Here is a 22948-nt window from a genome sequence, read left to right on the forward strand (position 1 = left end):
ATTTTCTGTTTTGGCTATGTTCTTTTATCTGAAAAGATTTCAGAAAAATGCAAACAAGAAACAGATTTTTAAAATTGAAAGGAACAGGTAATATTTCAAGAAGCACAAAGAATATGCTTCTAGCATAATGCTCCCCTGCTAAATAGTAAGCTAATAAATGTAGTCAAATCCTTTACAAAGCCTGACTCTGCAATACAGTGGTTTTAATGCGGTTTTTGATATGATGTGAAGGCTGCTGTGAACTGAACTAGAGTACACTCATAGTCCAGGTGACATTTTGTAGGAAGATAAAGTGAAGATAAAGAAAGGGAAAGGGGGAAAAGATTAAAGGATGGTTGGGGGGTTTAGCAAAGGAGGGCAGGGAAAATCAGGTTAGAAAAGTAATGTGCTGTCTGACATTTCCCTGCCTCAGCAAAAAAAAAAAAAAGTGTAGCAGCCTTTAAATCGGGAAAAGGATACAGACAGGAGAGCTATGACGATGAACAAAGGTCCCTTATTAAGACCGGGAGTAAAGCAAAACAGACACTGATAAACCCAGTAAAAGAAAATAAAAATGCCTCTTTGCAACTTTAATGTTTCAAACTACACCTTATCCATAGGATGACACACACAGCAGCCTACCTGCTCTGTCTGTATTTATTCTGACTACAGCAGGATCTGACACACTTTTAGCTCACAATGGTCTTGAACACATGACCTGAAATTATATTTTTTGCAGTTTTTCATAATCACTCGTAGAGATTTTATTAGGAATCTCCTAACAGTGACAATTCTAAACTACGTAAAAATGGCATGCACATATACAGAATGTGATGATTAAAAAGGTTGCTACATATCTTTTAATGTTTTGGTAAAATTCATTCATAATCTGACAATAAAAATAATGACACCGGTACCAAATATTGCTACATTAACTGTACTCATATGCCAAAGGTGAGAACTGGGTAGTTCAATTATAGATATTTTATTAATTACATTTATAGCGATTACTATTTACGCAGAAAATTTAATAAATGGTTTTCTATATTATTCCGATGTTTTACGCATGTACATTACAAGTACTGTGTGAGTTTTAACTATGCCACTGTTTGTTATTAGCACTGAAATACATTTCTTTGTGAATTAACTCTGGGTAGCATTCTCTGAGTCTCCATTCTGCTGGATATCCGGCATCTTGTTTTTGCTTTATAAATATGGGAGATATATGTGAAACACTTCCTTCATAGCTCAAGACAGACTGTCGCCTTTCAAAATACCAAGGAAAAATTTTGCTTTTCAAAGCATACACATTCCATGCTTGCCTGCTTGAGGATCCCAGATGACTGGTTGCTGTGTGCTGGGTCCAAGGCACAGCACCGGTCCACAACAAACTGCAGCACTTGGTCTTGCTTTCTCAATTATTAAAATGTCTCTATTTTTGCTGGTAATGCATACAACCTTCCCAGATTAAATTTGGAGGCATCATGGGTATGTCTGTAAAAACAGAGTACAGAGTAATATCTCTGAGAAAATACATTCTACATCTGTGACTTGGACAGACAGTGTGAAAATTCTCAGTGGGATGTGTGCTTTGAGTTATTTTTAGCCCTTCTCTCTTTCAGTCCAGGTCCAGCCATCATCAGAGCACCATCATAATAACCAATATTGTAAGGATGAATTTGAATTTCAAAATGGGATTTGTAAGCAATCAAACCTCTCCTGGTATTTACTGAATGTTCTCAGAATACCAGAAATACCATACATTTCTGTATGTAAGTAATCATTTCAGCTGGAGAATGGAGCAGCAGCTTGAGATTCATGGCTAGGCACCAACCCTGGCTATGCGAAATGTCCATAGGAGAGCTGCACTACAAAATATCCATATTTTTTTAACACTGTAGCTGAATACATTGTGTATTCAATGCATTTTTGCTTTGGTCATGTAGAATTAATAGGATACCTTTATAAGTTTCACCCACTGTAAGTACACTGAAGGTCACTTGTTTGGTTAGAATTTACTACCTCAAACTAATTCTTTTGCCACTTCTGATGATTCAGACCATTAACTGTTGGAAGGTTCATGGATGGATTTACATATTTTAATGAATTTGATTAGTGAGAACTGGATTCTGTTTTTTATTGTAAAATGCACCAGTATTACCAAAAGGCTTATCTTAGTCTTTTACCTTTTTATAAATTTCTGTAAACAAGTTCTTTTCCTGACATGTCTGTCCCACCTACAAAACATCAAAAAGTTACTGTATGTTCTATTCCTTAAATTTACTGTTCTGACATTTTAAAGCTATTTTTAAATTATTATTTTTTATTGCACTTGCAAGTTCAACATATGACGGCAAATACTGAGGGCACTGTACACCGCTCACCATCATTTGCCAAAAAGTTTCAAATATGAAACTTGCCCTGACACAAGGCTAGCAGGGATTAATGGTGAAGAAAGTCCAGACATCTTGGTCAACTTAAAGCTTCCCCAATTTTCTGGCAGCAGGAAACTAATGACATAGTACAGACTAGAATCAACAAAGCTGACAGCTGACTGAATGCCCAAAAGACCACAACCAGCCAAATCTGTATAAAATACACAAATGGACCAGTGAAGCAACACAAATGTATGATAGTCCAGCCTTAAAAATCAGTGACAAATACATTAAATGCAAAATTAAATTATAAAAGAATTGTTATAAGGTTTTCAGTCTATCTTTGAGAAATTATCATCAGTCTATCTTTGAGAAATATCTATTTTTTTATTAAAACAAATGGACTAGAAAAGAGAAATTGTTGTGTAATCTTCAAAGACCATCTGAAACAGTATACATTTATATTGTGGAAGAACTTATTAAAAAGATAAGTGTCTTCAGCAAATATATTGACTATAGTCTTTCATAGCCCTCCAGTAAGCTAATGATGTCATTTCACAAAGGCGTTTCAGAAGCAAGCAGAACTAAAAGCTGTTATCTCCACAAGGGTGATGGGGTTCTAATTACAGTGAATTCAGCATTTTAATAGTTGCTTCTTGTTCTGTCCCTCTGTCATCCAAAATTGTGTTAGCAGTCAGAGCAAGTGCACAAAGCTGGAAGCTGGAAGAGAATGCCATTCCAGACAGGACCTTAGAGTCTTCATCAGCAAAAATTCATTTATACACTCATGCATTCATTCAAGTCGATTGATTTTTACTAAAATATTACATTTTCCTTCTGTTCCTGCTACTTCAGATAATTTAGGAATAAGATGAATCCTGTTCAGTTGCATTCAACAGAAACATATCAATTGTCTCTGATGACTCTTAGGAACTTGAATACCATTTGTTATAAATTCAGTTGATATCATACAATGAAATATTTTAATGTACAGAATAAACACAGTCTTATTAGTGATGTTATTTTGCAACGCTTTCTCATTAAATCCCTCTGATACTTACTATGGATTATTTGTGCAGGGGTAACAGCAATTTCATGTCTGTGGCTCTGCATAAGCACAAGATGGCTGAATCCATTCTGGAAGGATGCGATATTTCTGACAGCTACTGTCTAAACCAAGAATTTTAAGGTTTGCATTTTGTGTGCTGAATTAGTGAATCCCTGGATGGCCATGATGTCATACTGCAAAAACCACCCTTAATGAGTCTGAAGAGCTTGTGTAAAAAAAAAGACAACAACAAGACATCAGTATTCATGGCGTATGAAATTATGCCTACGGAAAAAGCCCAGTGGGAGTACGCAGAGATGTTCCCATCTCAAAACAAGAATCTGCCTTGTATCTGTCACTCCTTATGTATGCATGGTCAAGCAACAGCCAATGTTCTGATTTGTCTCATTAGCAGTGGAGATACTGTAGAAATATACATGAAATATTTACCTATGCTCTTACAGTACAAAGGCAAATAAAAGTGGAAGTTATATTGTCTTCTACTGATTTCCTATATGACTCCAAGACAATTCATCTGAAGCACTTAAATATCATTGAGAAAATCTTTTGGTCATTGGATTGACGGATGGATAGATATGTGGATAAATAGTTGAATATGAGCCTTTATTCTTTCAGATGCATGCCTCAAAATCTCTACATTTCTGGGGACAGTGTCAGCAGCCAGCAATGCATGCATCCCATTACTTTGCTGGCATCTTGCACAAAGAGACAGCAGCAATATGCATTGTTGCCACTCATAGTTTGAGCTGGAAGTAATGTAGATAGAGGCTCAGGCTTGGCTAAGTGAAATGATTCATCATGAGATGGTGGGCCTGCCAAGGCAGCCCAGGTATCACAGGATTTGAAGGTTGACTTGGGCTGAAGAAGTAATGAATTGTCTTTCCAGCTGTTAGTCAGAAATGTGTTAATTCATATACCTAGCCCTGATAATGAATAAGATAATTGCAAGGGACAAGCATAAGCAATATCGGTGAGATGTGATATACAGTTAGGACCATAAATATTTGACAGAGATAAGGTTTTTCAATTTCTGTACATTACCACAATATATTTTAAAATAAATAAGTCAGATGCAGTTGAAGTGCAGACTTTCAGCTTTAATTCAGTGGGTAGAACAAAAACATTGCATACAAATGTGGGGAACTAAAAATTTTTTTCTACACAATCCCCTCCTTTCAGGGGCTCATAAGCAATTGGACAAACTAATATAACTGCAAATAAAATGTTCAATTCTAATACTTAGTTGAAAACCCTTTCCAAGCAATGACTGCCTGAAGTCTTGAACTCATGGACTTGACCAGACACTGGGTTTCCTCCTTTTTAATATTCTGCCAGGCTGTAGCAGCATTCCATTGCTGTTTGTTTGAGGGTTTTTCTGTCTGTAGTTTAGTGTTTAGCAAGTGAAATACATGCTCATTGGGGTTGAGATCAGGTGACTGACTTGGCCATTCAAAAATATTCCACTTCATTGCTTTAATAAAGTCCAGGGTTGCTTTTGGTGTGTGTTTTATGAAGCGGAATGATTAGCCGATGATTGCCTACAGGTGAACAGTCCCGCCCGTGTGTGCTTGACATTGATCTTGGTTTCATCTGTCCAAAGAATGCTGTTCCAGAACTCTGTTGTCTTTTTTAGATGTTTTTTGCAAAGTTAAATCTAGCCTTTTTATTCTTAAGGCTTATGAGTGTCTTTCATCTTGTAGTGCACTGTATTTGCTTTCATGCAGTCTCCTCTTTATGGTAGACTTGGATATTAATACACCTACCTCTTGGAGAGTGTTGTTCACTTGGTTGGCTGTTTCGAAGGGGTTTCTCTTCACCATGGAAATGATTCTACAATCATCCACCACTGTTGTCCTCTGTGGACGTCCAGGCCTTTTTGCATTGACCAATGCTTTCTTTCTTTCTCAGGATGTACCAAACTGTGGATTTTGCCACTCCTAATGTTGTGGCAATTTCTCAAATTGTTTTTTTTTCTGTTTTCGCAGCCTAAGGATGGCCTGTTTCACCTGCATACTGAGTTCCTTTGACCGCATGTCCAATTACTTTTGGCCCCTTTAAAAAGAGGGTGGTACATGTTATCGAGCTGAAACTCCTAAACCCTTCACCCAATTTGAATGAGGATACTCTAAAATAAAATCTGAGAGTCTGCACTTTATGTCCATGCCCATTGTATAACTTCAATTGGAATATATTTCAGTAAACAGGTAAAATAGTAAAACTTTTGTCAGTGTCCAAATATATATGGACCTAACACACCTATGCAGTGTTAAAAAAACACTATCACCATTCATTGTATTTATTTCCCTTTTAAATTATAGAAAAAAATATATGCATCACATTACAAAACAATTCCGCAATATATATATCTTCTGGGAGAATAGATACTGTACACCCCCCGCTCCTGATTACTAATGCCATATTTCAATTGACCTGCATTTGTGGCAATAAGAGGGAAATGTCATTCAGACTGTGGCTGAGGAAAGCCGTCGACTATAGCAAATTAACTAATCTACCTACATTTTACCATCTATTATGTATCTGTACTTTATTGCAAGTTAGTTGTTTCTACAGTCGTCAAGTTCTCATCTGAATTTATTGTGCCAAAGTTGCCAGAGGAAATTTAAGCTGAGAAATGTAGTCATAGAAACAATGCAGTCCTTTTGAATATGAGAACTGAATATTTACATCATCCAACACATTTCATAAAGTGGCAGTATCCTACAGTAAGTCTCTCCACAGTGACATGGCATTGCTGCTAAACAATCAACACTGGAAGCTCAGCTTGATCAGTTTATGGAATGTAAACTGCCATTTCAGTTGTGCAGGATCTGCAAATTTTTTTTGTCAGGTTGAGACTAGTATATTGTTTTAAATTGTTATACTGTTGTATAACAAATACTACCTGAATGTTATTAATATTCAAAGTAAATTTCATTATTAAAAGTAAGCATGAAATGAAGAAAGTATTTATACATTATATGTGCATGAAATGAGCCATCTATAACTTCTACAGGCCACTTTTATATATCTCTCAAGTGCTTTTTCCAGTTAGTGACACAGAAAATAACATTGCTTTTTACTGTAGCAACTGTTTCAGTGGGAAAGTTTTACATGGTGATCATGGCAATGATTCCACTAAATAATTAAATAAATAATTTAATTATTAAATAAAGACTCACTTGCCGGGGAGAACGTGCTCTTTAGTGGTTGAAGGACTACATCAGGACCCAACTAGCACGGAACTAAATACACATAGGAGATACACTTCAGAAAGGTGCACACATGGTGGGAGATTTACGTAACCTAATTACACACAAGGATCGGACCAGGTACACACAAGGCATGGGTAAACACACGCGCAACAATAAATAAATGTAAACATTAAAATTAACAACAACAACAAGGGCTAATTACAACTGCACGTGGGACATGCTGGGACATGCGCCCTGCTGGTGCTACAATATATATATTGAACCATCTATCAAACCATCCATCCATCCATCCATCCATTCCGCTTGTCCGGGGTTCAGGTCGCGGGGGTAACAGCTTCAGGAGAGATACCCAGACCTCCCTCTCCCCAGCTACCTCTACCAGCTCTTCGGGGGGGATGCCGAGGCATTCCCAGGCCAGCCGAGAGATATAATCCCTCCAGCATGTCCTGGGTCTGCCTCGGGGCCTCCTCCCTGTAAGACATGCACGGAAAACCTCTCTGGGTAGCCTCCCAGGAAGCATCTGTACCAGATTTCCAAACCACCTCAACTGGCTCCTTTCAATGTGGAGAAGCAGTGGTTCTACTCTGAGACTCTCCCTGATATCCAAACTTCTCACCTTATCTCTAAGGGAGAGCCTAGGCACCCTGCGGAGAAACCTCATTTCGGCCACCTGTATTCGCGATCTCATTCTTTCGGTCATTACCTATAGCTCATGACCATAGGTGAGAGTAGGACCAAAGATGGACCAATAAGTCGAAAGCTTTGCTTTCCAGATCAGTTCTTTCTTAGCCACGACGAACCAGTTATGCGCATGCAAAACTAGCCGCTCCAATTTGTCTATCCAGTTCTCGATCTGACCTACCCTCAGTTGTGAATGAGACCCGAGACCTCCTACACTTGAAGCAATACCTCCTCCCTGACATGAAGAGGGCAATCCACCCATTTTCGGCTGAGAACCATGGTCTCAGACTTGGAGATGCTAATCCTCATCCCAGCCGCTTCTCACTCGGTTGCGAACCGCCCCAGAGCACGCTGGAGGTCCCCAGCAGATGTCAAGAGGAAGACATCATACGCAAAAAGCAGTGAGGCAATCCTGAGGCCACCAAACCAGACACCCTCAACACCCTGGCTGTGCCTAGAAATCTTGTCCATAAATATTAGAAGCCCGATGACAAAGGGCAGCCCTGGCGGAGCCCAACCCGCACTGGGAACACGTCCAACTTATTACCGGCAATGTCAACCAAGCTTCTGCTCTGTTCACACAGGTACTGAATCACCCACAATAGCGGACCCTGAACCCCATACTCCCACACAGAGCACCTCGGGGAACCCAATCATGAGGCCTTCTTCTTCAGCTTGACAGCCCCCCTCACCTCTGGTGTCCACCATCGGGTACGAGGGTTACCGCCATGACTGGCACCAACCACTCTGCAACCACAGCTCTTTATGGCCACTTCCACAGTGTCCATTCAGACTCAATGTCCCCAACATCCTCCATTATGCAGTTGGAATACTGCCAGAGGTGCGAGTTAAAGCTCCGGCGAACAGGAGCCTCTGCCAGACATTCCCAGCAGACCCTCAATATGCGCTTGGGCCTACCATATCTGACCGACTTCCTCCCCTGCCACCTGAGCCAACTCACCACCAGGTGGGGATCAGTTGACAGCTCTGCCCCTCTCTTCACTCGAGTGTCCAAGACAGAAGGCCACAGATTATGAAATCGATCATCGACCTGTAGCCCCAGGCATGTTCCTATCATGTCCACTTATGGAGACCCTTATGGTTGAACATGGTGTTGGTTATGGACAAACTATGCATTGGTTGAAGTCCAATGACAGAGCACCACTCAGGTTCAGATCAGGCAGGCTGTTCCTCCCAATCAGCCTCCTCTAGACCACACTCTCATTGCCCATGTTAGCGTTGAAGTCCCCCATCAAAACAATGGAATCCCCTCGTGGCGCACTAACCAGCACACCACTCAGGGAGTCCAAGAAGGCCTTCATCGGCGCATAAGCACAGATGACAGTCAGAGACCCGACCCAAAGGTGCAGGGAAATAGCCCTCTCATTCACCAGGGTAAACTCCGTTGTTAATGCACCGAGCTGTGGGGCCACCAGTAGCCCCACCCCTGCCTGGTGTTGCTCACCTGCTGCAACTCCAGAAGAAATGAGCGTCCAGTCCCTCTCCAGGAGATTGGTTCCAGAACCCACACTATGCGTTGAGGTAAGCCTGACTATATCTAGTCAGTATCTCTCAACCTCATGCACAAGCTCAGGCTCCTTCTCCACCAAAGAGGTGACATCCCGATCCACAATGCACCGAACCCCTGACATTTCCCTTGCAGGTGGTGGGCCCACCTGGGAATAGTCCCACATGCCTCTTTCGGGCTGGGCCCGGTTGGGCCCCACAGACCAAGACCCGACCACTATGCGCTCACCAACAGGCCCCTTGCCCAGGCCTGGCTCCAGGGTGGGGCCCTGGCGACCCTAATCTGGACGAGGGAAACAAGACCTTGATACAATTAGTCATTTGTCATTAGGATTTTTTCAGATTGACCTTTGCCGGGTCCCTCCCCTGGGACCTTTTTGCCTTAGGAGACCCTACCAGGGGCTATTGCCCCCGACCCGAGGGTCACTGAGGCACACAAATCCCTGCAGCACGGTAAGGTTGCAATCCAAGGAGGGGATTGAACCACATGTTTTTTATATATATATATATATATATATATATATATATATATATATATATATATATATATATATATATATATATATATATATATATATATATATACATGCCCATTGCTTCTGGAATAGGCTCCGGACCCCCCGCGACCCAGTAGGATAAGCGGTTTAGAAAATGGATGGATGGATGGATATATATATGCCCATTGCTTCTGGAATAGGCTCCGGACCCCCCGCGACCCAGTAGGATAAGCGGTTTGGAAAATGGATGGATGGATATATATAAACATTAAAAAAAACAGTGCATTTTCATGTACATTTGCAGAACGACAAATAAATGATCCTATAATTCTTTTATTATTATTTATATTATTATCCATCCATCCACCGCTTATCCTACTGGGTCACGGGGGGTCCAGAGCAATGGGCATGAGGCAGGGAACAACCCAGGATGGGGGGCCAGCCCATCGCAGGGCACACTCACACAGCATTTACTCACACATGCACACCTATGGGCAATTTAGCAACTCCAATCAGCCTCAGCGTGTTTTTGGACGGTGGGGGGAAACCGGAGTACCTGGAGGAAACCCCACGACGACATGGGGAGAACATGCAAACTCCACACACATGTAACCCAGGCAGAGACTCGAACCCAGGTCCCAGAGGTGTGAGGCAACAGTGCTAACCACTGCACCACCATGCCGCCCCCCATTATTATTATTATTATTATTGTTGTTATTATTATTGTTGTTATTATTATTGTTGTTATTATTATTGTTGTTATTATTATTGTTGTTATTATTATGATTATTACTATTATTATTATTATTATTATTACACTTTCTTTTACAGTGCAGAAAACAAGCATCACCAGTACATTTGCATTGCCACACAACAATCAGGTAATTACTGCGAGACTAGGAGGCAGCCTACAGGATAAATACCCTGGAGAAGACAGAACTAATAAATAAGCACTATAGACTCAGGGTTGCATTCCATAAACTATGACATTAAGAACAGCTCGTCTCCCACGCCTCTCTTAATAAAGAAGCAAAAAGCAAACTACTATAGTACTGGAGGTACTGTGGAGCAGCGTGGCAGATTGGATTGGTGCCAATCGTGTTAAAAGTTCTTTGCAATTGCTATGCACTGTAATGACTTGTGCTGTAATGTAATGTCATGTGTAGTGTTCGATGTTAATTGTTTTATATCACGTGTGTGTGCCCACAATGCATGTTAGGAGTAAGCAGGGCGATGGGCACAGTGGGCAGCAGGAGTGTGTTAGAAGAGTGACTGGCACGGGTGCAATGAGCGACCCCTTGTGATCAAAACTAGTTGCCTCCTGCCACTTACTAAACCCTCCTACACCATGGCCAGTCAGTTCGCTACAATACATTTCTTCAAACGAAAAGTTCTGCTTATTAATGCAAGCATATGTAAGTGTGCTAGAAACAGTCTGCATCAGACTGTTTGTCAGAGGCCTGACCTTTCTTCCAGCAGGTATAACTGCTGAATAAAACTGTGGGTGAGTGAACCACTGAAACATGTCCTTTAGTGTAAATAATGTTTCTCCAATGGTCATGGCTACATCCAATAACAGGTCAAAGAATCACAAAATCCTGAAATCAGACAACATTATTCAGGCTTTTATTGTTAGTGCCTTCTAGTTCCTTCTCAGACAGAGTGATCTGCAGTATTACCGTATTATAAATACAATGTAGTATTTTATTTATATGCACTTCACCCAGTTCTCAAGGCATTTAAAAATGACAAGTCAAGATACACCCTCCCCCCCCCCACCCCGCAAAAAACAAAAACACACAGAATTGTTGAGGGCTGCCAATCATGTTCTCGCTCTCTAGGTCTACTTATATCGTGGGTGTGATCAGTGGATGGCCTTGCTCCTACTCACAATACATGCTGAGCTGTAACACTCAGCATCTACTCGTAAGGGAGGCGTTATAAGCAGAATTGCTCTGGAGCTCGACAGAGTTCCGGTCATTAAGGAAACTGAAAAACTGGACTAAAATGCAGCAGGCTGTCTGCTCTGTTAGATTCGCTGATGGCCATTTCACATTCCCTAACAAAAAAACAGCTATGAGTCCCTTCAAGACCGAAGACAAAAGTAGCAAATTATGCTGCAAAAACTAAATATCATCCACAGAATATCATGAGCTACTGGAAATATATATAATGTGCCCACTGTTTTTATGAACAGCCCCAGTGCAAAATGACACCTGTCTTATGTAAAAGCCCACTTGATCAGGGAGGTTTTGCAATTACATTACAAAAAGTGCTCTATAAATAAAATGTATAATTATTATTACCATTCGCATGCTGGATCACTGCAGATATGTACCGGTATTTATCATAAACTGTGGTGGAGGCAGCAAAGCAGGCATTTAAACATGTTAATACACAAGAAGTAAGCTTTTGCTTAGGTTATTAACAGGTGTGGAGTCATATCGCATAAGATGATGCATGGTAGAAGTGTTCATTTAAAATACATGTTTGCATCTGCAGTTTTCCATTTTTCCTTTTCACATTTTAACAGAATAAATGTTTTGTTGATTTAATCTGTACCCATGTATATTATTTACCTACTCTTTGCTGTTTTTTTAATTCAGGTGAAACAAGTCGACCATAGACCTTTTGGGGAAAGTAAAAAGAAAAAAGGATTGGAAATGTAATTAGTACTGTGGGCTGTAATCTAGGAACATACACTCTCTGATTGCAACACATTTTTGAGCATATTTTTCCATTTCTTATTTTTGCAGAATCAAATGTCTCCCTCTTTGTTAGTAAACTGCATACCTGTATATAGATGGTAAGATTGTATTGTCAATAAATGTTCTCCCTCCTGGACCTTTAAAACTAAATTGCATACATAAAATACGGATTGTCAAATGTTTTTCACTGACCTTTGGTTCCAAGTATATAGCCTCTTTCTAATATTTGTTTTAGAATTTTTTAATGATTAATTGTCATTTTTGACATACCACAGCACACAGTGCATAACAATGATATGTGTTCTGCATCTAACTCATATGTGACAATGTGACATAGCAGGGGGCAGCTAATTCAGCGCCCAGGGAGCAGTGCTTGGGGCGATACCTTACTCTGGGTAGCTCAGTGGTGCCGTGCTGTATCGGGGATTTGAACCTGCAATCTTTCAATTACAAGTACATGTCCATAACCATTAAGCCACCATTGCCCATGAAATAAAAGAAAATGCATCCATTTCCTCATTTTCCTGAAGGTGGCATTATAATTCTTTCCCCTACCACAGTTTTCTACTTATTTATCCATTTTTAATGTTCTGCAGTATTCAATGACACATTATTGCATTAGATTAATGAAGCAATGCACAGAAACCAATGAAAGCTTACACAAATACAAAATAATGAGATAAAGAATGAAGTCGCAGAGGGAAAAAAGAATGATCCTCATTTAATTAAAACAAGAAGAATAAACAGGTTGCAGAAAGGTAATGCTTAAGAGAGTATCAGCACACACTTCACGAAACTTGCTGTGTATTTTAATGGCATGAAAAAACGCAAATACTATATTATAAAGCCTTATTAATTTGAATATTCTAGAAATCTGAAGAAAAATGTGTGGTTTTGTTAATCAATACTGCTTTTTTTGGCCCTTGATATCAGGTTACCTATTAAAGATCATATATATCCTCTTAGATAAGAGACATAAGTGTGTCATAGCATTGGAAGCATCAGTTTAACACACTGGAACTTCTGGGCTGCAATAAACTAGGTCTGAACCATTCATGGCAAATGTTCTAGGCTCAAGTTTAAGTCTATTAATGTATAAGTATAATAATGTAGAAGCAACTGAAATGGAAAATGGAAATAATTGTAAAAGCAATAACAATATGGTAGGAGGTGTTACTTTTCTTGGAAACCAATAAAGAGGAAAAGAGAAGCTTTATGCACAAGTACCTCCTGAACACAAATAAACATGGGAAGCAATTCAAAAACGAATATCCCAGGGATTTACTCATTAGGTGCACTGAAATTTTCAGATAAACTACCACCTTAGGGAGACTAACAGTTTTTTTTTCCTTGTCTTTATTACCAAGAAACCTTTCACTGTACAAACTATACATCCTCATAGCTAAGATAATATATATTTTACTTTGCATTGTTATTTAAATGATCTGTACAATTATTTGTGAACTTCTACAAAACTGACTTCAGCTTTGAAACCAAAAGCTAAACGAACCAAGTTTCACTTTGAGGCACATCCATGCTTTAAGATATTACTACATCTCAGTAGAGGCTTCTTAAATCCCTAATTATTAATTCTCATGGGTATGCTTTTGTTCCAGCTAACTTCTTAATTAATTAGGCTTGATTGAGCTGTTAAGGCACTGACACAGATATCACAATCTATTGAAGTCTAGGAAAATTTGACAAGTAATTTTTTTGGGTACATTTGTACATTTAAACATATAACATAATTTTTAGCCTTCAAGATTTTATTAAGATTCATTAGCAAACAACAAAACCTACGAGTATATAAACTACAACATTATCATGTTAAAATAATGAAGTTATTTGGAAACTGTGATGTAGTTTGTCTTAGGCAGTCAGTTTGCATTGGCATGCAAAAAGTGCTTTGACCAAGCTCATCATTAAATGTTAATGATATTCATATCATTTGAAACCCACTATATTAATTATCTTGTTAATTAGGACATATGGTTTATTTAATGGTAATACACTCTGGGATGTCAGTTTAATTAATTTGAAGGGTTGTAATGAAGTTAATAAATAAATTCCATCCATCCATCCATCCATTTTCCAAACCGCTTATCCTACTGGGTTGCGGGGGGTCCGGAGCCTATCCCAGAAGCAATGGGCATGAGGCAGGGAACAACCCAGGATGGGGGGCCAGCCCATCGCAGGCCACACCTCACACACCATTCACTCTCACATGCATTCCTACGGGCAATTTAGCAAGTCCAATTACCCTCAGCATGTTTTTGGACTGTGGGGGGAAACCAGAGTACCCGGAGGAAAGCCCACGACGACATGGGCAGAACATGCAAACTCTGCACACATGTAACCCAGGCAGAGACTCAAACCCGGGTCCCAGAGGTGTGAGGCAACAGTGCTAACCACTGCACCACCATGCCGCCCACTAAATCAATTCTTACTCTGTAAAAATAAAATATATCAATGTCAAAAGTGGCCTATTACAGTATATCATTTTTTAGTATTAGCATTTTGATTATTATTTTTAGATATATAGCTGTATATAACGTTTGAAAAAAATGGCTTCTTCATTTCTGAGAAAATAATTTGTTTGGTGTGCACATGCTGTGAACCCAAAACAGGAAGGTGCATCTGCATTCGTGTCAATGGTGCGTTGCAGGTGCACAAGGAACTTTGCGCTGCACACATGGGAATTTTCAACAATGCAAACCCTGCGTTTAGCATGCAATCTATCTTTGTGAGGGCTGGCTAATGAGGCCACTAGTATGTGGAGCGCACTGTGACCCAGATCTGTGGACAAACCAGAACCAACTCACCTATGGACACGTTAGAAGGTTCTAAAAATGAATATAATACCATGTATACAAACAGACAACAAAATGCCTGTTATTATTTTTTAAAAGTCAATGGAAGTTACAAAATATGAGGGGAAACATCTCTTTTCATTGTTCAAGGTTGTCATATCGTAAGAACCCATCAGTAACAATATCCGATTTTTAAAAGTAAATAAAAATGCAGATATATCAACCATGCTTTGGTTGACATCATAATCAGATTATTGTCAACTTAAGGATCTATATTGGCAAATCAGTAACATTTTTGTTAACCTGATTGTTTTGTTATCAACATCATTGTCATTCCCCCCCTCTTGTACCTAGGAAAGAATTTTTCCTTATCCAGCTGTGCTGTGTAGACTTAGCATTATCTTGTTTGGTAGAATGCAATCTCCCCCACTAGACCATCACAGATTCTTTCTCTGCCCTATGAATCAGGAGCCAGATAGACCCAAGAGATCCTATTTGGAAGAATTCTCCTTTGGCATTATTAGTGGATCTTCCAGCGGTAGTAGCATTACTGTATTGTCACAGAGACCGAGGAATTTCAACTGAGGTCCCTATGGTAAAGTCTCCAGCTATTGTGCCTGCCATCGATCTTTGTATTACTACATTGTTACTATATTCTTCCATGGATGGTAATTTATAGCTCTTTAACACCACCATCATCTGGGAGAATGTGGTTATTCCATTTCCCATGATGCACTTTGTTCAGGTGGGAGCACTAAGCCTGCCACTGAGAGCACACATTGGAAGGTCCTGTTCCTCTTGCCAGACCTCCCATAATCACCCATGAGATGGCCAGCCATGAAGTCTCTAAAGGGTATGGACTTACACTCTTCATGTCACACCTAGAAAGTACTCCATTGTGCCTTTCTGTAGAACATAGGAGAGGTCTCACTATAGGATCTGTCTGTCTGTCTGTCTGTCCGTCCGTCCGTCCATCCATTATCTATCTATCTATCTATCTATCTATCTATCTATCTATCTATCTATCTATCTATCTATCTATCTATCTATCTATCTATCTATCTATCTATCTATCATCTATCATCTTCTCCATATCCAAGTCAATTTAATTGTTAACCATATAAAAAGGCCTTTGCCAAATCTGACTTCACATAAAATCTTTCAATAAGCAACCATGATGCATAACTTCATGACTGTTATTATTGTTTGGCAGAATATCTGGTGGTACTGACATAAGACTTGTAGTAAGTGTATCAAACATCATTATATATTTTAAAAGACACAATCACTATTGTTTCCATGTTTGATAACATGAGTGTATTTCAAATTATTCCATCCATAAAACTTTCAGGTGTCCAATCAGTTATCCTGGCCTGGGCCATGACAGCATTTTAAATGATTTCATTTCTAAATTTAAACAAGCTTGAATGTGATTAATACAGAAAGGTACATTCAGTTGATAATTTTATTTGGTATGCAAAACAGTACTTCAGGAATGCCATTCTAAGCAGTATATAGCAAGAATTATAAATGAATTCTTCTAAACTGCAGTGAAAGTATGAAATGTACATTATAAGTACCTGTGCACTGAAGATGAGTGAATTGATCCACCTTTGCACCTGTATAAGGCTGCATTCGAAGACCGAATGTGTCACTGTGGCAGAACAAGGCTTCCCATTTCCAAGGCTCCAGCACAAAATATCCCAGGATTCATTAAGCAGAGGTAAAGTGAGTGTGTCCCAGCTAGGCAACAGGAGCAGCACTTTGTGGCCCAAGGGTAAGGATTGGAACAGCTGGCCAAGACCAAACCACCCCATTTGACAATGCTTTCCGTTCAACTGTCAAAAATGCAGCCAACAAAGGCTATTCCTTCTTGGACTGAATGCTCTGAATCGTGTGTGTATGCAGTGTATTAAACTGATGATGTCATGGGCGCCATATCTACAGGAGTAGTTTATTTTCTGCTCTTGAGCGTTTTAGCTTGTTTTCAACAAAAATTACAGAAAAGGAGAAAGGCAAAAAAGAACTGATCTTTAAAAGCCTATGGCAGATATCAACCTTTGGACCCTTTGGAGTTACAAATGCCAAGATCAGTATACTTTGTGTGATGAATGTTATTCATTTTAACAAACAGGAAGTACACATTTTCCCTAGTGGCCATATTGAAATGCTAAGAAATTTTATCAGCATTTTTATTTAAGTTGTTTTATGTCTGGATAATGTATTTTAATGGTTGGAAGCATGGGTATCAATATCATTAATTTATTTTTATCTGGAATTTTCTCATGTTGCAGTGTTTTTGTTGAAATTTTTGAAGTCTGGAAACTATCAGCCATACCACAGACTGGCTGATCAGGGGATGGGATGCGGTAAGAGATTTTGAAAGATATCATGTTTCAGCTTCCATTGTGATAAGTTATGACAAGAGATTTTAACTAAACTGGGGTGTATTTTGATGTGAACAGTTCAATATGAAAATTAATCTTAAGCCTGAAGATGGAACCTTGTTAGGCTTTTTGATTGGGGAAAAGTCACCTAGGGTTACACGATAATCAAATAAAGTGTGTCAGATAAGTTAGAGGTGTTGCTGCAAGTTGTGTCAACAGACACATAGCAGAAAACAGTGCAAACAAATTACTCACTATTCTTGACCAGTTCTTAATTGCTTTTTCTCCTCCTTACTTATTTTTGTAAAATATCTCAGAAAAGATAGGGTTAGCGTATTTGGTGGGATGAAAAAGAGAACCAGAATATTAATATACTTTCACTTTCACTGATCAGTCAGGTACCGCTTCTGTCATAAATATTAACTTTCGGGGCATCTGAGGAAACCAGGATGTATGGTAATCTAACTCTCGTTTTTCAATCTACACACAATTGATACAATATATACGTGTAAACAAGTCTTTTTCTGCCATAGCTGGAAAAGAGTGGGCCCAACAGCAATTTGGTGAAACGAAAAAGAGGATGTGTACGGGGATCAGTGTATGGATACATTTTCACATTCACTGACCAATCAGGTACAGCTACTCTCATGAATATTAATGAGTTTTCCCTTTGTGCATCCAGGGCAGAACATTAACATCAGAATACACCAACCCCTTGTTAGCAAAAGTATTTACATGTGTTATTACTCACTTCACACAAAGATCAGTCTGCAAACGATGTGAGAAACTACAGCTGTACTGCTCATATGCATAGTAGCAAAAACTGTAGCATGATGTGTTTGATTACTGTATTGGCCCAAATATAAGACAACCCTGATTATAAGAGGAATCCCCTCCCCCCACACACACACATTTTTGCAACTATTTTTAGAAAACGTTTTTGGAATACCAAATCTTACCTTTATAAAGAAAAAATATTTTAATTATACAATAGATAACAGATAATTCCAACCAAGAAATCTGATTGTACAAGAGGCATTTTATGAGTGTGGTTTCACATGCACTGTATCACTCAGGTGTATAGCTTTACAGCTGTATCTAATAACCATCACATATGCCTCGTTGCCGGTACTGGGCTGACTCTATAAAGGTTAATAAAGGTTCATTTATAACGTATTCCGTTTTTGTTCAATTTCTTTTGATCTGTTTCGGATTTTAAGTTTTTATAAGCTGCCGAACCGAAAAAAAAAGTTTTCAGAGTATGACTCATTACGCTCTGTCTGTATTGCCTGTATCCATTTTTGTCTCCTTAAAGGCTCCTCATCTGTATGCGAAAGTTTATTCTCGCTCATTGTTTTACTGCTGTCATTTTAGTATAGTGCAATAAAAGTCTGCTAATAAGTAAACTTTTCTGACCGCCTCATGTCTCTTCCCAACAATATTTTATTTATTACACCTGCGGCACGGTTCTAATTTAGAATGCAGAGTTATTCCGCGAACAATCTGGCTAGTTGTTTCGCTGCTGGCACCGGCGATATTAGACAAAACAATATTGGTTATAGACTGAATTTTACGGATATGCGAAAGGTTTAGAGCAATTACCCATAGGCTTATTGTGATGACAATGAAACAAACAGCGCAGCCCTAATATCACTTATGGAATGACGGGTAATCTGCTGTTGCCGTCCCCCCTACCCCGAAAGTGAAATTCCCCACTTCAAGTCCTCATCTGGAGCTGGCCCTTCATTGTGGGGACCATAGTGGTGTTAGCAGCCAATTACCCCCACACTCACACACGCAGACACTCACACACATAGTCTTTGTTTATCTGCAGGAGGGAAAGAGAATTTTTTTCAGTAATTGCCTCTTTATTCTTTAGTCAGTATCAGAGTGTAGTGAATGTTCACCATGCCCTTCCATGTAAAACTATTCTGGGAATTATCTTTCTATAATAATAATAATAATAATAATAATAATAATAATAATAATATAAGAAGAAGAAAATTGTTGGATTGATGGATTAGTTTTAATTTATCCATACTAGCTCATTAATTGGTATTGCTCTATCATCCTGTCTGTCTGACTGATTTTGGTAATTCAACAGGCTGTCATCTGGTTTAGCACTGGTGTTCATATTATACAGTAGCATGACACATCTGTGATGATTAATTAATTAGTTTAGTGATGGGAGAAATTATGCTTCAAAATGTGGTGGGTGTGATTTACTGTCACTGTCAGTCACAATCAGATAATGTGATGTGAAAAAATAAACAGCGAGGAGTGTTTTTTCAGTGATTGACACCATACAGTAACCAAACCCACTGAAGCCTAATTTTTATTAATATATTCAATATTTAAAGAAGTCAACATGATAACTGTAAAAGAGGGGATTATATTAATGATAATAGTAATATAAAATAGCAGCAGTGACTTTTTGAGTAGTGAGGTCAGACCCCCGATAAAAATATCGGTTTAACGTTTTGTTATGCCAGGCAGCTAAGCAACAAAACCCTTCACTGATTTTCATAGCTGATGTGCTTTTCCCAACCACAACAATGAGTCCACAACATCGAACTGTATTTGCAGAGAGCAGCACAAAATAAAACACAGAGACACCAAAAAAGAAAAACAAGTTTGATGTAACTATCATAACCTGTATTATGATTCACTATTTATCATTGGACTGGAGTCTTGTGGTACAATGTGGTTGCTCACTTCCCTTCAGTATCTATAACAAAGTGTCTGACGTGTCAGAGATCCTCTATTTCCATATGGAGCAGCCTTTTCCCATGTACCTCATTGCTGAACTGTGGGAGAAAAAAGAAGAAAAAAATCACTTCTAAATCTACAAGGATTAAAGCAACTGTATTGCATATTAAAAGGCTTCCAAATTCCTCAGATTATTTTATTTGTAGTAACTTTTTTTGAATGGAACTTTGTGGGGTTTTGGAATACTAATGAAATAATAAACATTGCATAATGATATGTGATATATGCATGAATTTGAGTCACATTATACTCCATCTGCATTTGTCTTTGTTCTATAGTGTTGAGACTTTGACCGAATTTCCACTGAGCTGAATGATAAAGCAAAAGCAAACATATAAACTATAATCATCATAGTGACAAAGATGTTACGATATGACTAAAACTTCTTGATTTGATACGAATACAAATCTATGTAACTAGATTAGAGGATTATATTTCTGAATGTGCTAAATGTTGTTTTAATACCAAACTTTTGTTTAAATACCCAGTGCCCTGCTTGTTTATTATCTAAACATATTGGCATTTTTTAGTTCCTTTTTTTGAAAGCATGTTGGAATATCTTCAGTTTTAACTGGCACCGTCTATTCAAAAGTATTTAACTCATATTTCCCACGAGAGTTTTCTACTGGAGCCACAAAAGACATGGTAGCACTGGTCACATGTAGACTATCATAAGCTGCCAGGGCAGACTACAGAGAGGTCCATAACCCTGCTGTAGCACTCAGGAGTTATCATCAGAACCTAGTGGACACCAACTGCTACCCATAAGTCACTGCTCTCTCTAACAACTATTTCCACTGCCTTTGGGATAATGAAGCTGCAAGCACTCAAGCTGCCATTGACGCAGTGAAGTAAGAAATCCAATGTCTCCATAAATAGGTCATCGTGTTTCTGCCAGCTCACTAAAAAGCCTTTAGAGATCCAGAGGTTTGACAAATAATTTACTCCATCTTTTATTATGATTACTTTTTAGCAACTTCCTTTTAATATGGCTATACATATTTGCATCATGTCATGAGAGCCACTGGAGTGCCTGGAAATATTTATATGGGGTCTCAGATAAAATGTATGTGAGTCATGACAACACATTATTTGCCAGTTTACGTGGACAATACTTGGTTTCAATTACGTGGCTTAATGGTTTAATTAATGCCATGATTGTGTCCTTGTAATACCTGATTGTGGGCAGATATGTAAAAAGTAATGAACAATAATAATATTAAAAAAAGGTTGATGATGTTTGTTTACCCTGTCTTTAATTTTCTTGAGCTCATTAGCTTACACTCTTATATATTTAATGTATGTTCATGGTTCAAATTACCTATTATCTGTTACTGTTTTATTAGGCCAGTTATTGGAGGAAAGCTCCATATCTATCTATCTATCTATCTATCTATCTATCTATCTATCTATCTATCTATCTATCTATCTATCTATCTAGATAGATAGATAGATAGATATATAGATCTGTTTGTTCTATCTCCTTGCTTCATCACTGTAATACTTCCAAAATGAAAAAGGGTATCTGAGATGCTCAAATAAATTGTTTTCTAACACAGAAAAATTCACCAATAGAGAGCAGCAGGAAGACAGTGTCTTGGATAAATAGGTCCCTTGCTGGATTTCCCCCCCACTTATGGACCTACATGTTATAACCACAGGGTATATGACGAGCAGGTAGATGACGGAGTGGGGAATCAGGATCGGGAAGCCGTAGAATAAGAAATAAGGGGTTTATTCCACAAAACGACAAGGTAGGGTACACACGGTAAACAACTTCAATGACCATACTGGGGAAACAGACTTGAACGCAGACTTAAATACACAGGATTACTCAGAAATAACAGCTTATAACAACCGGGATTTCACACGAGGTAAATGAGGGGGTGTGGCACATAGGAGGATCGGATGAGCAGGTCATGACACTACATTTCAAGTTTTATTTCCGGTCTACACAATTTTTATTGCTTTCAACTATAGACTGACAACTTTATATTAGGGTAAGGTTGTTCAATATTCAATTTCTTAAACGGCAATAAAATGCACATTTTACCACAATGAACTATTTTTAGTAAGTTAGAATTTTGCAATTACTCTCAAATGCTCTAGAGCATTTCCATCCATCCATTTTCTGAAACCACTTGTTCTATTCAGGGTTGTGGGGGGTCCAGAGCCTATCCCAGAGGGTACAGGCACAAAGCAGCCCATTGCAAGGCAACTACAATTAGCCTCAACATGGTTTTGGACCAAGGGGGAAACCAGAGGACCCCCAGGAAACCCCACGGCGACACATAGAGAGCATACTAACTCCTCGCACATGGAATCGAGGAGGAGACTTGAACCCAGGTCTCTGAGGTGTGAGAAAACAGTGCTAACCACTGCATCACCACAGTACTCCCTGGAGGATTTCTCAAATGAGAATTAACATTTGCAAAACAACAAGTGTAATTTCCACATCATAATGTCACTTCTGCACAGCAGAACATCATTTGTCATTGCTTCACGCAAATTTCCAAATGTTTTAGTAAATGGTTTTGTACAATTGCCATCATTTGGGACAATATTCAGTTGCTTTAGTGTTGTTGGTCAAAATAGATTATGTAGTTTCCCATTGTAATAATTTATCACATAAAACGATTTATGTATGTGATCATTGTGTTTGTCCTCCACATGCAAAACAGTTAACCAATCTTTCAAAATGATTTAAATATATCCCATAAATTGCAATGATACACCATTGTTGATTTTGAGGTTCTTGCATTTTGCTGCTTTTGTTATACAGTGCAGTGTGACTTTTTTGTTTCCTATTGATATGTTACATGCTTTTTCTTGCCAGTGAACTTTGCATACTGTAATGTAGAGCCTTGCAGTGTTGAAACTGCTGCCTTTGACATAAAGTAAATAAGTATCAGTTTCCTAAAGAAAAATTATCAT

Source organism: Brienomyrus brachyistius, chromosome 1 (assembly GCF_023856365.1).
Source record: "Brienomyrus brachyistius isolate T26 chromosome 1, BBRACH_0.4, whole genome shotgun sequence".
Taxonomy (NCBI): Eukaryota; Metazoa; Chordata; class Actinopteri; order Osteoglossiformes; family Mormyridae; genus Brienomyrus; species Brienomyrus brachyistius.